The following is a 14,078-nucleotide window of genomic DNA, read 5'->3' on the forward strand; positions in this document are numbered from 1 at the left end:
TCCTCTCCTGTCAGTCACCCGAGACGGCGACACCCCTTCCAACGCATCTTTGCCGCACTGATTGACCGGCTCCTCTGTCACAATGAAGCTGAAAGAGCGGAGCGAGCGGAGATTGAGCATCACCGTGGATGCAGTGCGGAGCGGCTGGATTGCGGAGGGGCTGGAGTGCGGAAGGGCCATAGTGCGGAGCGGCCCAGAGCATGGCCGACTGCGAGGCCGACTGCAAGGCCCACTGCTGCAACCTCGAGATCCTGGGGAACTGAGGAGAGAGAGTGGGAGATTGAGGGAGCCGGGCGCTGGTGGGACCGGGGCCAGGCGCTGTGTAGTCTGGGCGCTGGTGAGGACGGGCACTGGTGAGGCCAGGCGCTGGTGAGGCCGGGGCCGGGTGCTCCTGCCAGCCCCCGCCTGAAGCCGTCCCCATCCCCAGCTGCAGGATGCTTCCCCCCTCCCACCGGCCCCCGCCTGAAGCCATCCCTGTCCCAGCTGTGGGATTCTCCCCACCGGCCCCCGCCTGAAGCCGGTGGGGAGCGGCAGCAGCAGGCCATGGCAGCGGCAGGCCATGGCATCGGTAGCAGTAGGCCACGGCAGCGCTTTCTCCCCCCCCCAAATGGCACTGAAAATCCCCACCTGAACTCATCCCCCTCCCCCGGCTGCAGGACGCACACCTCCCTACCGGCCCCTGACAGCCCCCGCCTGAAGCCGTCACCCTCCCCCAGCTGTAAGATGCTCCCCCCTCTGGCCCTTGACAGCGCCATCCTGAAGCCGTCCCCATCCCCCGCTGCAGGACGCTTCCCCCTTCCCCCGGCTGGAGGTCGCTCATTTATCACCAATTTGATCCTCTCCAAAGTTAGAGGTCAAGGTGATGTGGCTATTGCTGTAGCATCCTCTGGGATAGCAGCTAAATTAATGCATTATGGAAGAACTGCACATTCTCGATTCAAGATACCCATCCAGTGACCGAGGATACATTCTGCAACATTGAGAAGAACTCTAACATGGCACGTTTGATGAGGAAAGTGAAACTCATTGTTTCAAATAAATGCCCAATGATTAGGAGGGAGAGCTTTGAAGCGGTGGACAGAATTCTTCAAGATGTATGCACCAAGACTAAGTCTTTTGGCGGCATTCTTACCATTTGTTGTGGCGATTTTCGACAACTGCTTCCTGTAGTGAAAAGGGGAAATGATGCTGATGTTGAAAATTCCTGCATCAAGAAATCCTACTTGTGAACACTTTTCACCAAGTTTCAATTGCAGACGAATATGTGATTGAGGGAGAAGGCAAATATTCACAATTTTTGTTGAAAGTTGAAGACGAGATTTTAAAGAATGAAAACAATGAAATTGAAATGCCAGAAGACATGGTTCTATCAGCAAAAACACTGGGGGATTGTATTGATTTAATCTATTTGACAATCCTGCAGAATTATTCTCCGACAATTGTATCTTGGTTCCGCACAACGATACGATGAGAAGCATCAATTCTCCATGTATCAGACGCTTCCCTGGAATAATTAAGTAGTACTTTTCAACAATGTTACTCACTTCCCAACAGAATTCCTCGATTCACTCGAGATCTCTGGATTACCACCACACAAATTGGAGTTGAGAAAAGGATCTCCAATCATGTAATGAGAAACTTGGAACCCTCAAAGCTATGCAATGGAACGAGGATGATTGTGGAAGAGCTACACAATAATCTGATCGTTACAAGAATCAACATGGAAGCCTTCAAAGATGACACTGTTCTTATCGCTCATCCCTCAATTTGACAGAAGGCGAAGACATTCCCCTTCATCGGAGCCAATTCCCGATTTAATCAAGTTTTGCTATGACGATCCATAAAGCGAAAGGAAAAACCATGGATAAAGTGTTGATATACCTTGGGAAACCGGTATGTCAGCATGGACAACTATATGTGCCTCTTAGCCGAGGAAAGGTGAAGGAAAATGTCAAAGTTTTCCTGAAGGATGGAACATCGACCAAGAATGTTGTCATCTAACGCGTGCTTGATTGAACGATGACTTCTGAGGTAAATTCTCAGATTTTCTTCAAGTTAAAGTTTGATTAATGTCTCTATATTAAAATTGTGTGTCTTTCTTTTCATCAACAGCAAAGAGACATCGAGACGCATTGAGCAGCAGAACGCATCAAGAGACGCAACAAGAAAGAACTGAACTGAATAAATCTCATCTTTAATGTTTAAATTGTTATATTTTAAGAGTCATTCGATTTTTGAGCTTTAATAAATCCCTATTCCACTTGCCGTGCCCATCAGTTGCGCCAGCTCAGTAATACCTGCATGCTCTATGTCACAATGGGAATCCAATGGGCGGGAATGGCTGCACCGCCGGTGATCCGCTAAGAGTCGATGGGGGGGTTGAGGGGGGATGGAGTGAGTGCGTGGGGATTGGGGGGAGAAAGAGCAAGGGGCGGAGTTGGGGGCGGTGAGGAGAGGAGGGGGGATCAGGTGCATCGCAACAGGAACCCGTCAGCCGCGCCTGGGCAGTTGGGGGCTATGGGTGAGTGGTGGAATATTGCATTGGGGAACCAGGCCTCCCATGTGACAATGGGACCCAACGGGTCCCACTTAGTCTAGTATTAGTATAATCTTCAAACATACTAACCAGCCCATCTACATTTATGTCCAAATCATTTACATATATCACAAACTGCAGAAGTGCCAGTACAGATCCCTACAGAACTCCACCAGTCACAGAGCTCCAGCCTGAACATTGACCTTTCACCGTCGCTCTCTGTCTTCTGTCAGTGAGCCAGTTCTGAATTCATTGACCAAGTCACTTTTAATTCCATGCATCTTAATATTCTGGATCAGCCAACCATGGGGGACTTGATCAAATGCCTTCATATAATCCATGTAGACAACATCCACCGCCATCCCCTCATCGATCAATCACCTTACCCACCTCTTCACAACACCCGATCAAGTTATAGGGGAATCGAGGACCAGAGGACGTAGGCTTAAGGTGAAGGGGGAAAGATTTAACAGGAATCTGAGGGGTAATATTTTCACACAAAGTGTGGTGGGTGTATGGAACAAGTTGTCAGATGAGGTCGTTGAGGCAGGGACTGTCACATATTTTAAGAAAGTTAGACTTGTGCATGGATAGGACAGGTTTAGAGGGATAAGAGCCAAATGCAGGCAGGTGGGATGAGTGTAGATGGGACATGTTTGCTGGTGTGGGCAAGTTGGGCCGAAGGGCCTGTTTCCAAGCTGTATCACTCTATGAATCTATGACTGTTAGTAAGTCACAACCTGCCACGTGTGAAGCCATGCTGAATGTTCCTAAGTAGCCCATTCTTCTCCAAATGAGGGTAAATCCTTTCACAAAGAATCCCCTCCAAAAGCTTTCCTACTACGAAGACAAAGGTAGCGGAAATATCGGAGACATTTCTTGGTTTCGGTGGCTGGTGGGATGAAAGGTGAGAAGAGGTGTTATCTGTCCATTCCCTCGACAGGTGCAGCCGGACTTGCCGTGTTCCTGCAGCGTTTAGTTTCATGGCTGAAGACTCCACCATCTGCAGTTTCATGTGTCTCCATTACAAGAGTATTTGAATATGTTGACTAAACCTACACACTGTATTTCCATAATGCCATTATATCTTGTAGTTCTATCATTCTAACAGCACTAATGTTTTGCTTTCAATTATCGTATTAGTGGTGTGGTCTCATTAAGCTGTGCACAAATGCAGCAAGACTTCCTGAAGCACCTTCACCAATCATCAGTGAAGGGCAACATATCGTGCATCTCTCCAACTGTGTGCTGAGCCAATGAGGCACTTTGGGACTGGAGATGTGATCAGTGACCAGTTCTGTTTCTGAGTAAGAATCGACCCAGAGACCCAGTGTTGTGATGCATCACCCTCTTTATTTCACAGTGAGAATACATTCCCAGCAGTTTGGAAAACAAAACACACGCAAAGAATCTAAAGACAAGAGCTTATTAATGCCGCAAGAGCAGATGAGAATGGACTGGTGTTAACAGCAGCAATGGCCCACTAGTAGCTCCTCAGGTCAATTAGTTGCTTTTCCTGCAGCACCCAGGGATTACACTCTCCACATTGCAGAGGACAGGACACTGTTGCCCAGAGGAGGCCCCCACCCGTGTACAACTGTGCAGTGTGAAGACTTGGAGCAGATATCTCTGCCTTGATGGCTCTTTCCCAACACACCCAGATATCCAACCAGAGAAAGCCTCACATTGGAGTGAATGTAGCTGGTTCATTGTGTCTGAAGTGTGAGCCCCCTTCACTGCAGCCCTGTGGGTGGGAGGTGGGAACTGGCAACTGCATTAGAGGGCAGTGTTTATACACAGGGTACAGGGGATGGTTCAAAACTGCAACATTGGCAAACGTACAGGGTTCATCCAATGTGTGTAACATAGAAACATAGAATATAGGTGCAGGAGTAGGCCATTTGACCCTTTGAGCCAGCATCGCCATTCAATATGATCATGGCTGATCACCCAAAATCAGTACCCCGTTCCTGCTTTTTCCCCATATCCATTGATTCCATTAAATCACCCAGAGCTGGTTTTGCTCCATAAAGTTGTCACAGAAATACATGTTGTTGTAGCAGTAGGTGGGAGACCCTTGTTAAAGTGAAGAATAGAGTTTAGCACATCTCACTGTTTGGAATCTGTAAATGTAGCAGAGCATCTGTGAGAGATTATGTTTTAAATGTCACGAAATGCTATTTGCATAAGTCCCTGTGTGTTGTACCATGCGATATAGACATAATTGTTGATAAAGACACGGCCGTCTTTCTCCAAGTCCTTTTTGAATTCACTGGCGAGTCTCTCGTAGTCTTCAGTTTTCTGCTCAAATGTCCTGTCAACAATTAATGATATTTTTATGTGATATACTAAGATTTTATATGTACTTTATGATATTTTTTAATATGCAATGCATTTTTATGTAATATTGCCCCTTGCCTGGACCTTAAGTCTGAAATAAGGTTTATTATTATTATTAATTAAGACCAACTGTTCCATTAAGGGAACAAAAGACCACTTTCCTGATTGCTGAGGTTGAAAGGGAGCTGGTATCATCGCTCCCTCTGGGCTGGGAACACAGTCGGCCCCAGACAGTGAGAAGCAGGGTCTGCTCCCCACTGGGAGACTCGGAATTCAGTCCTGATGCAGGGTTTAGACACAAACACCAACAACTCCTTTCCCCCCTCAGATACACTTAGACCAGCTGAGTTCCTCCGGCACAACTTGTGATGGTCTGAATTATCTTTCCCTCCCTCAGTGCTTTCCTTCCTCCACCCTCACCACTCTCCCATCAGAACATTGAACACCATGGTTGCAACACACAGCTTTCCTCCTGTGTGTGACTGCTGCCCTCTGTTGGCAGTTACTTGGTACAGGACTCAATTCGGGAATCCTTTGTACAAGTCATGGAATATCGAGCATGGAAACCGGCCCCTTGTGCCAAATTGTCCATGCCGACTTAAAGGCCCCATCTAAACAAACCTTTCAAACCACTGAATGAGAGAGGGAGGGGCCATGTTTTTTTTTTGTCTAGTTAAAGGTAGTTGTCCGTGTTTTTTTTAATCCTGTTTTTAACTGTGTATATGTGGAGGGGGGGAAGGGGGGGACGGCCTTTTTCCTGTCGGGTCTCCGTTGTTGTTGGGGCCTAGCACCGTGGAGCGGCCTCCAACCGGAACGACCTGGGGGCTCCAGTCGCAGAGCCTGCGGACCTGCGGACTACTCACCATCGTGGGGCTGGCCGGCCTCAGAGCAGAATTGTCTTTGCTGCAGCTCAACTCCAGAGCTCGGAGGCTCCAGCTGCAGACCGATGGACTGGGGTGGGAGAACGCTTTTCGGAGCTCCCGCAACGCAACTTCTCCAGCCCGTGTCGCGGGGTTAGAAGGACCCGGAGCGGGACCGTACATCGCCTGGCGCAGCTTTAATGGCCACAGGACATTCCAGCGCCCGCCGGGGGTTCCAACTTTGTGACTTTTGGGCCTGGAGTGGGGCCGTACATCGCCCGGCGCGGTCTAAAATGGCCGTGGGACTTACCATCGCCCGCCGGGGCTTCAACATCGGGAGAGAAAATGTGCAGGGGAGAGAAAAGACTTTGCCTTCCGTCACAGTGAGGAGGAGATTCACTGTGATGGATGTTTACGTAAATTTAATTGTTTGTATTTCTTGTAGGAATTGTCTTTGTTTGTATGGCTGTGGAAACGGAGTTTCGTTTGAGCCTCAGTGAGGTTCAAATGACGTGGAATAAATATTGTATTGTATTGTATGTGTCTGGGGATGGAATCTTGTGAAGCTGATGGTAATTGTGTAGAGACTAGAGGTGGGGAAGGAATGAAGTCAAGGCAGCAAGATGTTATTCTGGTGGGGAGGGGTAAATGGAAATACCGTGGATGTGGAAGCATCTTTACTGTGGAAAAGATGTAATGAAGCTGCAGAAGGTGCAGAGATGATTCACCAGAATGCTATCTGGGATGGAGTGATTCAGGTATGTTACCAGATCCCAGATTAGTTTATTGTCAACACATGACTGTGTTACAGTGGAAGGGAACAGTAATCATAACTCCATAAGTAGAAACAAGGAACTGCAGATACTGGCTTACAACAAAAGTGCTGGAGTAACATAGGGGGTCAGGCAGCACCTCAGGCGAACATGGATAGGTAACGTTTCTTCAGACCTTTCTTGAGACTCCAGAGATACTACCTGACCCGCTGAGTTACTCCAGCACTATGTGTCCATAAGTTTCAAGATGTTTTGGAAAAAACTGCAGGTGCAGGTTTACACTGAAGATAGACACAAAATGCTGGAGTAACTCAGTGGGACAGGCAGCATCACTGAAGAGAAGCAATGGGTGATGTTTTGGGTCACAAGCGTCTGAAGAAGGGTCTCGACCCAAAACATTACCCATTCCTTCTGTCCAGAGATGCTGCCTGTCCCGCTGAGTTAAACCTTACATACTCTTCCTTTGATGAATATAAAGCACAGGAAAGTACACAGAGACAATTAGAAAGGCTTAAACGGCAATGAAATGTCAATGTCAAGTAGATTTTTTTAAAATACCAAGGTTTTTATATGTACATTACAACAAGAGGGTAAAAAGGGGGAAGGTAGTATTGCTCAAGAATAAAGGAGGGAATATATGCTTGGAGTCACAGGATGTAGATGAGATAGTAAAGGATAACTTTGTATCAAAATTCACTCAGGAATGTAACATAGAAAACAGTGACACCTGTACAGAGAATACTAATAATATGCAAGGATTGAAGTGATCAATAAAAGTAGCAGTGGATGTTGCCGACATGGATTTTGCAGGCAACACCAGAACTGATGGAGTTGCAGACAGTGAGAAATATTGTCAAAGTATACAGTGGGATATGGATCAGTTCCAGAAATGGACTAAAAACATCATGCACACACAACTAAGTTAGGATGGGGTAGAACCCCAAAGGGTAGGATGGGGCTGAAGCCCAAAATGTAATGCCTGGACTGGTTTTTCGCCAATTGGTTTTCCAGGATCTAGTTAATTAAATTACTTTTTTTTCCTTTCCACAGTCACTAAAACAAGTGGTATTATAACTATGTACTTTTCAGAGGTGATCGCCGCGTTTTGTTTGTTACTTGTATGCTTACATGTATGCAATTATATATTGAAATGTAGCTTAGATCTGTTTAGTCCATAAACTCGAAGACACTTTTTAAGTGCACATTTTGATTACTTACCATCCTACTGTAAGTTATTGGGGCAAATCCTCCAAAATAATGGAAGAACTCAGATAAGGACATGGACATTTTTAAACCAGGTTTGCTGGCTGCAACGGAAAAAACCCCCAATCCACAAAGGAAGAACCAGTTTCGAACCTGTCTGTGGGCCTGGGCATTACACCACTAAGCGAATGGTGTGAGCAGGAAAGACTGAGACGGAGATAACGAGATTATCTTGGAAACACAAAGGAAGGTACCGAGCCTCAGCAGACGGTGGTAAACAGGCCAGCAGCAAGCACAAACACCATCGTGGATGACTCATCCATCGGGACAATGGGAGCCCATCTAGGCGATGGGATAACGATCAGGCTGAGGGATCATGACATCAGCAAACCCCTTATCATCGGAAGCCTATTGTTCATGCCAGATCGAAACTGGGAATCATCAAAAGACCCTTTTGTCCAGAGGACCACCTGGGGGGTTTCAAGGGAGAAACTCAGGTATAAAAAGCAGGAGTCAAGCCAGAACTGGCTCTCAGAAAGCTCTGCTGGACGGCTCGTGACCCTGCATCAATCTAGCTGTAAGTACCCCAGTGACCTGGTGAAGTTCCCGAAATAGGATAGAGGTTGAGGGAAGAAGGGGAAAGGGGTGTACTTGCAAGTAAAATTGTGTAAAGTAAGTTTTACGACATGCCCGATAGTTTTCCTTCCATAGTCTTAGTTTAAAGCATAAGTTTAATCACGTATTATGTAGTGTTGGTGAGATTCGATTTCTCATTGTTTAATAAAGCCTGTAAATTTTAGACTTGCTTTGAGTCCATCTTGGTTTCTGTTTTCTCTCATCAGCACACTCTGGTCAAGTCAACCTTTTATCATATCCCACCATAATTCTAGAACCCAGGGGAATCCCTTTTGTTGTATTCTCTCTCTTGGGAACCGCTCGAGTGGAGTGGTGGCCGTTTGACCCTCCGACAAGAGAGAGAATAACTCGGGCAGTTGGGCCCGAAGTGGAGCAAAGGGAAACGAAACCCCTACAGAATGGCGACCGCGGCAGGACCTCGGTGGTTTGGGATATGTGACTTACCAGAGGGGGTGAGAGAACGTAGCAAGATGGAGGAGAGAATCTCCTCTTATCTGTTTAAAAAGATCACTCACCAAACAATGGGTGATAGCACTTTTGACAGCACAGCAGCCTGCAGTAGCTGCAGCTCAATGGACGGAAAGCAAAAGGTATAATAAAGGGCAGGAAAAGGCAGTTTGGCTAGCGTGCCTATCACAGCAGGTAGCCAAAATGGAGAGACAGGTAAATAGTCTGGAAGAGCAACTGAGAGAAGCTAGGGCCAGCGCTGAGGAAAGCGCTAGAGAAGGGGAAGGGCTCTATGAGGAACTCAGCAGAGCCAGACAGTGTATCTTGCAGGCTAGGGAGTCCCACAGAAATGCCCAGGAATTCCTCCGATGCCAGGTGGTAGAGGCAAAGGAGAGGGAACGGAACGCCCAGGAACTCCTGGCTCAGAGTACACAGAGGTACACGGAGCTGGAGGGAAAGTTCCAAGATATCCAAGCAGCATACAGGGTGGCCCGTAGCGAGTTAGGGGATTGTGATCGCGGGCCTTGCCAGGCAAGGTTAGCACAGCTGGAGGAGACTCTGTCCAAGACTAGGGGATGGGTTCACCTGGTAGGACCAGGGGGGTCCCCCGGGGGCAGAGGGCTTCTCTCAGCAGATGATTCCCCAGGGGCAAGGGGAAATAGACCGCCTCCTGAGGCGCCGGGAATAGGGTCGGCAGGTGGGGCTCGGGTTGTCCGGGGAGGGACAGGCCCAAGGAGGGGCGGGAGAGCACCCTCAGTTAGTGGCGTTTGCGCCATGTGTAGCACACCACGAGGTGGTGGGGTTACCGATCATGGTGGGAGAGCCGGGGGTAAAGTGGCAACAGCCCCGAGTAGGGCAGATATGCCCGGTACGGCAAAGGAAATATGGTCCCCCGGTAGGGCAGGCAGATAGGGGGCCCATAGAGAGTGATATCATCATTCCCCATGGGGCACACGTGCTGAGGGGGATGGTAGCTCATGTTCCCAGGTTAACCAGGGCGGGAGACCCGTCATTGCATTTTATGGAGGTGCAGCAGGCAGCCGACATAAACGATTGCGATGAGGTAGAACGGGTAAAGCTACTACTGATGACCCTGGATTCATACCTATGCAAGGCGGTGACCTCCAGGGAAGGGGAAAGACCTGAAACATGGGTAGCGGCACAGACAGTGGTTCTGGAGGCCATGGGGTTGAATCAGGGTAGTCCTTTAGCCAGGGTGGGGGAGACGAAGCAGCAGGTAGCTGAGTCCCCGGATATGTTCGCAGACAGGCTGTAGGCAGTGTATGAGGGAGCGTGTGGGAGATAGGCAGAATTTAGATGAGAGAACTGCCCATTGGCTGAAGACTCTGGTGGTGAATTGCCTCCAGCGAGTTAGGGCAAAGGCCGAGCACTGGTTCGACCCAGCGGACCCAAAATTTAACGAGGCGGAGGTGATCAGGAAGCTCACCCTTGCGTATCGCAATGGGGAGAGAAGTGAGGAGAAGCCCTCTAAGGGCAAGGTGCACAATATAGCACCGGCACCCCCCAAAAGGAGGCAGTGGAAACAGGAAGGCAGCCGGACCTCTTCCAAGATGAGGCCGGTGTGCTACGGGTGTGGGAAGCCCGGGCACTACAAGAGGGAGTGCAGAAACCTAAGTAGAGCAGTGGGGGATAGGACCCCGGGAACAGCCGACCCAGCCCTGGAGGTAACAATAGATGTAAGAGATCTATTGACCTATTTGCAGTCCAAGGCGGGACTGCATGGCAGGTAGCCATGGCAACAGGCCAGGGCGCGCCCGTATCCGCACCCCCGGCACCTTTATGACTGCCAGCGAAACAGCCCACATTCCTATGCCCGTTAAAGTATGGCCCATGTGGGAGACCCTGGGTCAAGATGGAGGTCCAGGATCTTCCAGTGTTCCCCGAGAAGCGGAGGCTGACTTAGAAGTTGCCCTGAGTTCACTGGTTCCTCAAGGCGTTTTGAGGCCCATAGCCACCTACGTGAACTCACTGCTCTGGCCCGTACAGAAGCCAGACAATTCCTGGACGGCCACAGTAGATTATAGGGTCCTGAATAAGAATATTCCGGCTTGCGCACCAACTGTGGCAGCTGTAGCAGACCTATTTGGGGAAATTCCGGTGTCTGCTTCTGTATTTACGGTGCTAGACATCTCGAACGGTTTCTGGTCTATCCCAGTCAGGAAGGAAGACCAGTACAAATTTGCTTTCACATTTAAGGGGCAGCAGTACACGTGGAACTGTCTTCCCCAAGGGTTCCACAATAGACCCAGCATTTTCCACCAATGTATAGCGGAATGTTTAAAGGAATTTAGTGAGCCCCACAAGATCGTCCAGTATGTGGACGATATTTTGCTATTCACGGGCACCATGGACACGGAGGAACATGGGCCCCTAGTAAACGAACTGCTGGAGCTGCTCTGTAAGAGCGGTTTAAAAGTAAATCCCAAGAAGGCACAGACAGGGTTACAAGAGGTAATGTTCTTGGGACTGACCCTTAGGGCCGGAGAAAGGGGTATCGATACAGCAAGAAGGCAGGCAGTGCAGGAACTCCCAATCCCAATGGACGTGGGGGGGTTACGGTCATTTCTGGGAGTCACGGGCTACTGCCGAGACTTTATATGCCGCGACTGCAGCATCTCTGCTCCGGCTGCTACGCAAAGGGGTAGAGTGGGAGTGGGATGAGCAGTGCGAGTCGGCATTCGTCCATTTGAAGCGGGACCTGCAAAAGGCCCCAGCTCTGGGAGCCATTGACTACAGGGAGGAATTTTTCCTGGAGGTTGCCGCAAGCAGCGATGGCCTGAGCGCAGTGCTCCTCCAGGAATGGCACGGCAAGTTAAGGCCAGTGGTGTATTCCTCCAGAGTCCTCACAGAGGTAGAAAGGTCCTATTCAAACTGTGAGCGGCACCTGCTAGCCACATACTGGGCAGTGAAGAAGGGCAGTGAAGAAGGTCTTCATAAGAATGTCCCCCATCACCCTCCTGACCCACCATACCCCAACCCAGATGCTGCTGGACGGTCGGATTAAGGATGGGACTGTTAGCAGTGCGAGGATCACTCGCTGGACCCTTCTCCTTTCCCAAATGGCCTTACGGGTTGAGAGGCTATGTGAGCCCAAGCTCGCAGCCAATTTGGTGTATCCAGGGGAGCCACACCGTTGCTCGGTGGAAGGGGTATGGGAGGTGGACTTTGGGCTTAGAGCAGGGTTACATCCCACAGGTAGGGAAATATACGTGGACGGGTCCAGTTTCATGTCCGAGGGCATAAGGCTCACGGGCTGTGGGATCTGGGACCCCGAGGCGGAGATAGCCCTAGCCCTTAAACTCCCACATACGTTAAGCACCCAGCAGGCCGAGCTGGCGGCGGTAATGTATGTGGTGACCCATCCCGAGCGTTTCCCCACTCCATACACCATATGTTCAGACAGCATGTTCACATGCAATTCCTGCACGGAATATCTGGCCATCTGGTCCCGCCGAGGGTACACCTCACCGGACGGGAAGTCCCTGACCACTAAACCCCTATTAGAGAGGATTGTAGCAGCCGTAGGGAAGGGCGGGGATAGATATATCCATAAGGTGAAGGCCCATTCCAAAACGGAGCCACGGGGCGAGGGAAATCAGAAGGCGGATCGCTTGGCAAGAGAAGGAGCCAGGAGTGGGACCGTATGGGGGTAAAGACATGACAGTAAAGGAAGGCATGTTATTCAAGGGAGATAAGTGGGTAATGCCTTCCCTGTACAGAAAGGATTTTTTAAACTAGCCAATGAGGGTCCAGGGGCAGGTCACCCCGGGCCAGAGACCACATGGCAGCGAGTAGAGATGGCAGGATGGTGGCCAGGGCTCAGGGAAGACGTTCACGACTTTTGCGCAAGCTGTCTGGTTTGCGCAGCAAACAACCCAGACCCCCAGAAAAGAAAGGTTTCTATGGGACACATCAGGAGGGTGAAGGGGCCATGGCAGTCGATTCAAATCGACCGCTCAAGGGGGTTACAAGTATTGCTTAGTCCTTGTGGATGTGTTCTCAAAATGGGTAGAGGCCTTCCCTTGCAGAACAGCCACTGCTATGGGCACGGCAAAAATCCTGTTTAGGGAGGTGTTCACCAGGTGGGAACTCCCACAGTTCGTGGAGTCAGATCAGGGGAGCCATTTCATGGGACAGGTCATGCAGTCCACCCTTAGAATACTGGGCATCAAGGCCAAGTGGCATGTGGCCTACCACCCCCAGTCCTCAGGTCCGGTAGAGCGGTTGAACCGGACAATAAAGGAAAGGATAAGGAAGGAAACAGGGGACTCACCCAACCGGTGGGTGGAGGTTTTACCAATGGTCCTTATGGGGATTCGGGCCAGCCAGTCCAGGAGTACGGGGTACTCTCCCCATGAGCTTATGACGGGCCGGGTCATGAGAACGCCCATGCACGTTATGGTCCCAGCCCTAACAGAGGGACAGCTCAGGGAAGTGAACCGGGACAAGTTCGCCAAGAGGCTATTTGAACAACTTAGGCAGGTTCACTGGCAGGCAGCCAGAAACATGGGGGCCCAGCACCAAAGAAACAAGCTACTGCTGGAGCCTCACAGGCATTGCGAGTGGGCAGTGGGAGACCAGGTATTGGCAGAGAGATATGCTAGGGTAGGGGTGTTTGAACCCTTGTATGCTGGCCCATACAACATAGTGGACAAGGCCAGTCCCATGGTGTATGTCATTCAGCTTCCTCGTAGAGTCAAATGGTTCCACATCAACCAGTGTTAATTGATCGACCCCACAAGGTTAGGGAAAAGTAAGAAAGGGGTACATGTCAGGGAACAGGATCAAGAACAGACCCGGGTTGATGTGGAAACCGTAGGGGAGTCAGGCGAGCTCACAGGTAGTCAGCCTGAAGTAGCCTGCTGTGTCCCAGGGCGAGGACTGGAAGCAGCGGGGAAGGATGTTGACTCCAGCCCTCCGCAGGCAGGTACCGTAGACTGCCTAAGAGAGGCAGAACTAGCAGAAGCAGAGGAGATGGAGGTATCACTTCTGGTGTGGGAACCCCCAGTCAGACGTATGAGTAACAGGGTCACTAAACCCCCAGTTAGGTGGTCCCCATCCCTGATTAAACCTAGGACTAGGGCCAGCCACAGGAGGGCCGGGAAGGAGAGTGGCCGAAACAGGGCACTACGGAGTGCGGCTGGAGGTAGCCCAGTCTCTGCAGGGAACGTAGGGGTATCTCGAAACCCCGTAGTGCAAAGGGAGGTGAGGGGCAGTCAGAGGGGTGGCCCCAGCGTAATGGGGACCAGATATGAGTTGGCC

General features: G+C 50.1%; 1 long non-coding RNA gene across 1 annotated transcript; it reads left to right on the top strand.

The window, feature by feature from the left end:
- The first annotated feature begins 922 nt into the window (after positions 1 to 922).
- On the top strand, positions 923 to 10,338 carry LOC116973018. Its single transcript, XR_004411976.1, has 3 exons — positions 923 to 1,016; positions 4,024 to 4,034; positions 10,327 to 10,338. It is a non-coding gene; the product is annotated as an uncharacterized LOC116973018 (long non-coding RNA).
- Positions 10,339 to 14,078: the final 3,740 nt, after the last annotated feature.

The sequence above is a fragment of the Amblyraja radiata genome, chromosome 5 (assembly GCF_010909765.2).
Source record: "Amblyraja radiata isolate CabotCenter1 chromosome 5, sAmbRad1.1.pri, whole genome shotgun sequence".
NCBI classification, from domain to species: Eukaryota; Metazoa; Chordata; class Chondrichthyes; order Rajiformes; family Rajidae; genus Amblyraja; species Amblyraja radiata.